The sequence below is a fragment of the Triticum urartu genome, chromosome 5A, assembly GCF_056163025.1.
Source record: "Triticum urartu cultivar PI428250 chromosome 5A, HENAU_Tu73, whole genome shotgun sequence".
NCBI lineage: Eukaryota > Viridiplantae > Streptophyta > Magnoliopsida > Poales > Poaceae > Triticum > Triticum urartu.
The window spans coordinates 530,193,628-530,201,735 of NC_141877.1; the positions used below are offsets into that span (position 1 = coordinate 530,193,628).

Below are 8,108 nucleotides of genomic sequence, written 5' to 3' on the forward strand. Positions count from 1 at the left end.
TATAGGAAGATTTTTACTTGAGTTAATTATTGAGAGGAGAGAAATGGTTTACACGTGGGACCTATTTGCTGATGTGGACGGTGTACATGTTGAAAAAAATGATAGTAATAGGCATTAACTTCTTAAGAATGTAAGATGTCATGCCATTTATTTATTTATTTTGCGAGAAAACCTTCAATCTATTTATCAATTGTCAAGGTAGTATAAAAAACATCAGAAGTAAAAATTACATCCAGGTCCGTAGACCACCTAGCGATGACTACAAGCACTGGAGCGAGCCGACGGCGCACCATCGTCATCGCCCCTCCCTCATCGGAGCCGGACAAACATTGTTGTAGTAGTCAGTCGGGAAGTCGTCATGCTAAGGCCCTATAGGACCAGCACAGCAGAACAGCAACCGCCGTCGATGAAGAGGATCCTAGATCGGAAAGATCCAAGCTGCAGAAACATAGACGAACGAAGACCGAATCCAAGAGGATCCATCAAAGAAAAATGCAGACCGGATGCCACGAGATCCGCTGGAGACACACCTCCACACGCCCTCCACCCCGTCTTCCTGAGCATGGCACAAACCATAATAAAACTCCAAGAAACACCTAAAAACGAAACCCTCCTCCAACAAGGGCCGGGATCCATCGTGCCCCCATTATCTAAGGACCATAGGAGAGGAGACGCACCGGTGCGCCGCCGGCGAGAGACGTGGAAACCCTAACTGAGGAGCCAAGAGCGAAGGCCTGGTTCGTAACTTTATCATGCCATTTATTTTGCTAGCGTTATGCACACACTTGCTTAGCCATTTGCTGCTCACAGGATGAGTGGCCATGTTCTTATCAAACAGTGTGGAATTTTCCTATTAGAACTTGTCTGCCTTGCCTTAGATGATGGAGGGGATTGAATGCCTCTTCACCACTGTTCGTTTACAAATATCAACATGCACAAGATTTTGTCATCTTTTATGAGTATAGGGCATGTTAGCACGTGAACTTGAGAAACCTTGTTCATTTTTTTACCATTTTTGTCCCATGCAAAAAAGAGGCAAGTACAATATAATTCATAAGTTTCTTTTCTATACATTGCCATATTTTTAATTAATTTCAGAAATTTCACGTGTTATAATCCTACATCCACGGTTTAATCAACATATTTTTGGATTCCCTTAACCCCTACGCGCTACCTACTCAAAATTTATCTTAACTAGCACAAATGCCCGTGCGTTGCAACGGGAGAGATTTTTTTTAGCATGCACTCAATTTTTCTAAGAAATATATATGCAAGCACAACCCCCATGTTTCGCTACGAAGAAAGTGCTAGTTACCCTGTCCACCTAAACACCGAACTCAAAACATCCGACTGCATGGCACGGCAACATCAGAACGTTGCCACCCAGGGAGGCGTTGCAACGGGATATTAATATCCTTGAACCCACGCATCTAAACAGATAAATATCAAGCCAAATAACTGTTACAATGAACCGCTAAATTCTGGCATGCAAAGGGAAGACAATGACAATCTCCATTTATCAAAGAACAAAAAATTGTATGAAACTAAAACAATAAATTTGGTCTCATACTATGAATAATTCATAATACAACAACAACAACTTATCAGGTCAAGGGTACAAATTATTTCTAGTGAAGTGCAGAACCCATGGGTGATTGACCTTACAAATATGATAATTCTGGTAACAAAATTGCTTGTCTTTTCCATATGCGCCAAAATGATCCTTGATAGAACACATGGATATAGTTAAAAAATGAACCAAGGATCAGAAGCTTGTGGATTGACCCGTTTCAAATTTAGTATGAACATGAGTAAAATAATTATAATAATTTATGACTGGACTGGAAATGTGATCTCCTCTGTGGATCACACCTGCAAAATAATGATATAATGTACTTGAATCTAGGAAAAAACTTATATGTAAAATTTTAGATAAGACTAATACCAAGCTGTGCATGTCTAGTTGTCCTGCTGAGCTCCATCGCAGCTGCAATCTCTGGACCAACTCACTTCTTAGCGATCAACAATGAGCGCAGGCAAGTCACTATGACAACACATGAATGTCTCACAACAGATGCATCCAATAATTCAAACCGGCAGTTAAGCATCACTATGTACATTGCCGATGAAGACCCTAATACAGTGTTGCTGATTCAGAAAATAAATATGCAAAGCCGATGCTACTATTTTTAGGTATATACACAGTACCAAATAGAGGTAGATTCATCAGTGAATATGTGAGTCCTTGATTGCACTGTCATCAAAAAAGCTGCTCATTGCCCATGTTTGTCTCCCAATTAGCTACAAACAGACAATAAGGTCAACTAACAATGCACATTTTCATTGAGTTAAAAGCATAGCCTGCAAAATGAATCAGATGGCAAGATTTCACTATTCTTTAGTGCATTGAAGATCAATGGAAAACGCAAATCAGCAAAGGCCTGCAATCATGGTATTTCATTCAAGTCTGTAGCATTGTGATCAGGTCTGCAGTTATGGTATTCCATTCAGGTTTGTAGCATTGAGATCATTGTCGTGTCTTGGTAACCATCATGATGTACAGCCCCGGAGATGTCAGCCGACAATACCAGCATCCATTGGAAATCTGCAACTATGTATCAGCACCTTGTGCACGTGCATGCCTGTAAGACAACTAACTCATGGACTTCTTACCTGCTGTTCCTGATCGTTCTTCCTTGGACTTCAGTTTGGAATATTGACGGCCTAACAAATCAAAAGCATTTCAATCCATCTCATCAATCAGCTTATGTGCTAGCTCAGAGCGCCCAACCTTTTCAGGTCACTGATCAGTGGACGGTGGATATATAAATCAAAGGCTGGTGTAACTTACACGCACTTGGACTCGAGCATCGCCTTCAGGTCATGGTGGACACCGTCTGGTCCAGTACGATCCCTGACCAAGCTGTTGTTTGGATCGGCAGGTGGGCTATGTGAGCGAGTGATGTGAGGAAGCGGACGACGTGCACGAGTGCCAACGTGCCCGACAAATTAACTGACAACTGAAACTTTGATGAAACTGATGAACTGAATTTTCTGAATCTGATGAAACTAAATCTGACGAAACTGATGAAACTGAAACTGTCGAATCTGAGGGAACTTCAGGACAGCATAGGTGGCGCCATAGTGGCCTCGTGCGAAGGCTGCTGCAGCCTCAGAGGGAGCTGCACGGGGGAGGGGCAGCCGAGTTGGTCGTCATCCCTTGTCGTGGATCATTAGAGCTGCGGGTCACAGGTGGTGGAAGAGCATATCCGGGGCTGGGAGGAGTAGCCGCGGGTCGCCGCATATAGGGCGCGTCAATCCTGTACGGGCGCCAGCATACCCAATCAGGATTAAGTCACGAACCCGCAATCCTGATGAAGTCAGATCTCTCGATAATAGGCTGCCCGGTGTGATGCAAATGCTAGTAGTATGTGTACTTCTTAAATTAAGTGAAGCAAGTTCATACAATAATTAGAAGGTTCAGTACACTTTTCTGTTTCAAATTGTTTTTCTTGTGATGCGGCAAAGAAATTCTCCTACAGTTGCAAAAATCATTATTCATAGTTTAATAGTAATAATGTTCAGGCAGGCACAAATTTAGGAAAAATACCACATGAATCTGAATTAAACCATACATGATTCACAATCGCATCTAAGTACAAAACCAACAGTGGTCCTCCATCTAAGCAATCCACGAGTACACCTGATCTCAAGATTACTAACTAAAACCAAGTCTCGCAACAGTAAGAGAAGAAGACCATGACCACCAGTATCAAGTGCTGAAGAATCGTATTAGGTGTTTTACAATTACAGATAGTCGAAGAGCACCACTGTTCGTTTACAAATATCAACATGCACAAGATTTTGTCATCTTTTATGAGTATAGGGCATGTTAGCACGTGAACTTGAGAAACCTTGTTCACTTTTTTACCATTTTTGTCCAATGCAAAAAGAGGCAAGTACAATATAATTCATAAGTTTCTTTTCTATACATTGCCATATTTTTAATTAATTTCAGAAAGTTCACGTGTTATAATCCTACATCCACGGTTTAATCAACATATTTTTGGATTCCCTTAACCCATACGCGCTACCTACTCAAAATTTATCTTAACTAGCAGCTATGGGTTTGTCAAGCATGCATATATTTCTTATCTACATCCTAGAATATCTTTTGTACAACTGAAGTGTATAACATATTCGGCTTTATTTTTTCCGAAAATGTGGATAATCCCTATCCTCTGCATCAAACGATGTATACATCCATCTTTATTAAATTATGCAACAGGGCAAAATAAATACAAGGATGAATCCAAAGCCACCTATCTGGCGATTTATGTCGCTACACATGCATGCTTGACGATGTGCCTTGACCGCACCAACGCACACCATCTAATTTGGTGGCCTCATGAAGTCACCGCGGCTGCGAGCGAAGAGCACCAATCGGTCTAGCAGACCCACAGCGCGCACCGCAGGCACACGCTCTAGGATCCTGCGCCGCCATCTTCGACCGTCCCATCTTCTGGAGGGATCCTCGCATTGACCTCGCCAGGACCAACTATTGTCGACACCACCACGATGCCAGACAACGCCATCAGTCTGCACGCGTCCATCAAGCCGCGTCCAATGCCAAGACTCCACTGCGCCACGCCACCGAGACCCGCCGTCTTCGAGGAGGTAGATGCAATACCACTCCACCTTACGGCCCCTCCAGTAAGAATCTGATCCAAAACAATGCCCCCAGGAGGGAGAACGACACCAGAGTCACCGTCATCATCCGACCCAGGAGACCTAGATCTAGGGCTTCCCTTGGAGCAGATACCCTCTGGAGGAAAAGAGGCACAACATCTGCATTTGCCAACGAACCCAAATGGTACCCACTATCACAAAGCTCTCAGGGAGACACCTTGAGCATCATCGTCGCCAACTGCAGTTAGTGTTTTCACCTGAGAAGCGGTGAGGTAGGAAGAAGTAAGGCATACCCGAACGACAACTCCAAGAAGAAAACCGACGCCAACAAGCGTCGTTGTCATCGTGGCCGGCCGAAGTGGACCAGGGAATTATCCTTGGTCATAACCTAAGACGAGGTTCATGGGCCAGATGATATAGAGTATGAGGACTATATGATGGCGGTAACCAATAAGAAGGTCATTTCTAGTGATTGGCGTGCTAGTCGAGGTGGTTTTGTTGCTCTGACCAGGGGCATGCCATTCAAGGGTGCGTGAGGTTGGGACCGTGGTGGTGGCTCGACTGGCACATGAAACATACCGTGCAAGGCAGGGAATGACAAGCTTGGATGAAGATGGGGAGTACGAGTTGGATGACTCATCGACTAGCCCATTAAAGAATACGTCAACTCCAGTAGGTGAAGAGAAGGACAAGGAAAGTGTTGCAATGAAGCTGGACCTTGGTACATAAAATGTGCATGCTAATGTTAAGGATCATGATGTCACCGAGAGAAGAACATGCAAGAAGCGGCGGCTACCAAGGAAGGGCAATCTGGTGACGGGTTGCATGCCCTCCTCTCCCACCTCAATATGTGAGGTGTAGGGATAGGAAGAAACCAAAACATGGAACTTCACCCTAAAAAAGATGAACTCTGATGAAAAATTGGCAAGCTCCGATATGGACCACCAATATTCTCGGTTAGAACAGTTGCGGGATTGGCAACACATGATATTTCGAGAGGTACACATGTTAGTGCAAAAGACTGCCCCCAAGTGCTATGTATATAGGAAACTCAAAGGTAGCACTACAATAAATAATCTAGCATTTAGGTTGGGCTTTGATAATAGTTGTGCCATAGGGAGTGATGGCCACAATGGCGCTTTGGCTATGTACTAGAATAATTATGTTACAATGAGATTGCTTCACTATTCCTAGTATCATATTGATATGAAAATTAGAATAGATGGAGAAGAACAATGCTGGTTTACAAATATCTATGGAGAAACTAATACGAGAGAGAGAGAGAGAGATATCTTGGAAACTTCTTGAGTTCCTGAGATCAGAGTCAGATCTTCCCTGCTATGGATTGGTGATCTCAATGAAGTACTACATCAGAGTGATGTTGGGGTCGACAAGAGGGACACGAAGCAAATGAATGACTTTCAAGAAGTAGTGGATGCGACTGGGACCCTAATTCATAAAACCACCAGAATTCGTTTCTTTTCTTAAAAAAACCACCACTATTGTGCTGACAGTTTCAGAAACTACGGATCATTGGATTATCACTCAATTAGAGATGACGTTTGACAAAAAAACTGATAGCTGGGTCCCATGGTCAGGTGACATGTGGCCAGGACGAAATAACGCCGCTACTAACAAAATTCACTAATTGGAATCATAGGGAAGAGATCACGTGGAAGAAGCGATCAAGGGCTCAAGGGGATTGCAACACAAAAATCATTAGTGGGGAAGCAGACAGAGGAAGAAGAACAAGATAGGACAACTTGCGATGTCTGATGGAACCGTTGTGACGGATGTTCACGAGCTGCACAACCTCATAGTCCGTTTCTATAAAACTCTCTACACTTCTGAAGGGGCAACAGGGACGGACGTGGTCCTTGATAGTGTAACGGTAAAGGTGAAGCAACTGGTAAACTTTAGGCTCGATAAGGAGTATGGGGTCGAAGAGGTGAAGGCTGCTCTTTTTCAGATGTTCCCCACAAAGGTGTCGGGCCCTAACGGAAACTCAACACGCCTGTGGACGGCGATGATAAGAAGAGGAGGACTACTCCACACGCGCCGGCCTCTACGACGACGTATAACACGGACTCCGTGACACCCATCAACATGGCAGCGAGCGATGCATTGAATTCGGGAGCCTTGGCGTCGTGCAGGATGGGATGAGGCATGGTAGTAATTATTATAGGAAGATTTATACTTGAGTTAACTATTGAGAGGAGAGAAATGGTTTACACGTGGGACCTACTTGCTGATGTGGACAGTGTACATGTTGAAAAAATTTGATAGTAATAGGCATCAACATCTTAAGAATGTAAGATGTCATGCCATTTATTTATTTTTTTGCAAGAAAACTTTCAATCTATTCCTCAATTGTCAAGGTAGTACAAAGAACATCAGAATTAAAAATTACATCCAGATCCATAGACCACCGAGCGATGACTACAAGCACTGAAGCGAGCCGAAGACGCACCGCCGTCATCGCCCCTCCCTCATCGGAGCCGGACAAACATTGTTGTAGTAGTCAGTCGGGAAGTCGTAGTGCTAAGGCCCCATAGGACCAGCACAGCAGAACAGCAACCGCCGGTGATGAAGAGGATCCTAGATCGGAAAGATCCAACCTGCAGACACATAGACGAACGAAGATTGAATCCAAGAGGATCCATCAAAGACAAATGCAGGCCGGATGCCATGAGATCCGTTGAAGACACACCTCCACACGCCCTCCAGCGATGTTAGAAACATCACCGGGACGAGAGCTAGGCGGGAAGAACTTTATTCCATCTTCAAGAAGCCGCCTCTGCCCCGTCTTTCTGAATATGGCACAAACCATAACAAAACTTTAAGAAACACCTAAAAACGGAGCCCTCCTGTCCGCAAGGGCCGGGATCCATCACGCCCCATAATCTAAGGATCATAGGAGAGGAGACGGACCGGCACGCCGCCGGCGAGAGACGGGGAAACCCTAACTGATGAGCCAAGAGCGAAGGCCTGGTTCGTTACTTTATCATGACATTTATTTTGCTAGCGTTATGCACACACTTCCTTAGCTATATGCTGCTCATAGGATGAGTGGCCATGTTCTTATCAAACAGTGTGGAATTTTCCCATTAGAACTTGTCTGCGTTGCCTTACATGATGGTGGGGATTGAATGCCTCTTCACCATTGTTCGTTTACAAATATCAACATGCACAAGATTTTGTCATCTTTTATGAGTATAGGCATGTTAGCACGTGAACTTGAAAAACCTTGTTCATTTTTTACCATTTTTGTCCCATGCAAAAAAGAGGCAAGTACAATATAATTCATAAGTTCCTTTTCTATACGTTGCCATATTTTTTAATTAATTTCAGAAAGTTCACGTGTTATACCTCCTACATCCATGGTTTAATCAAGATATTTTTGGATTCCCATAACCCAT

At 43.7% G+C, this 8,108-nt stretch overlaps 1 long non-coding RNA gene across 1 annotated transcript; it reads right to left on the minus strand.

Annotated features, from left to right (window-relative positions):
• Nucleotides 1-1,515: 1,515 nt before the first annotated feature.
• LOC125556530 (uncharacterized) lies at nucleotides 1,516-3,118 on the minus strand. The gene is made up of 2 exons (XR_007305119.2): nucleotides 1,946-3,118; nucleotides 1,516-1,872 (listed from the first exon to the last, which is right to left on the minus strand). It is a non-coding gene; the product is annotated as an uncharacterized LOC125556530 (long non-coding RNA).
• Between the last annotated feature and the right edge of the window lie 4,990 nt (nucleotides 3,119-8,108).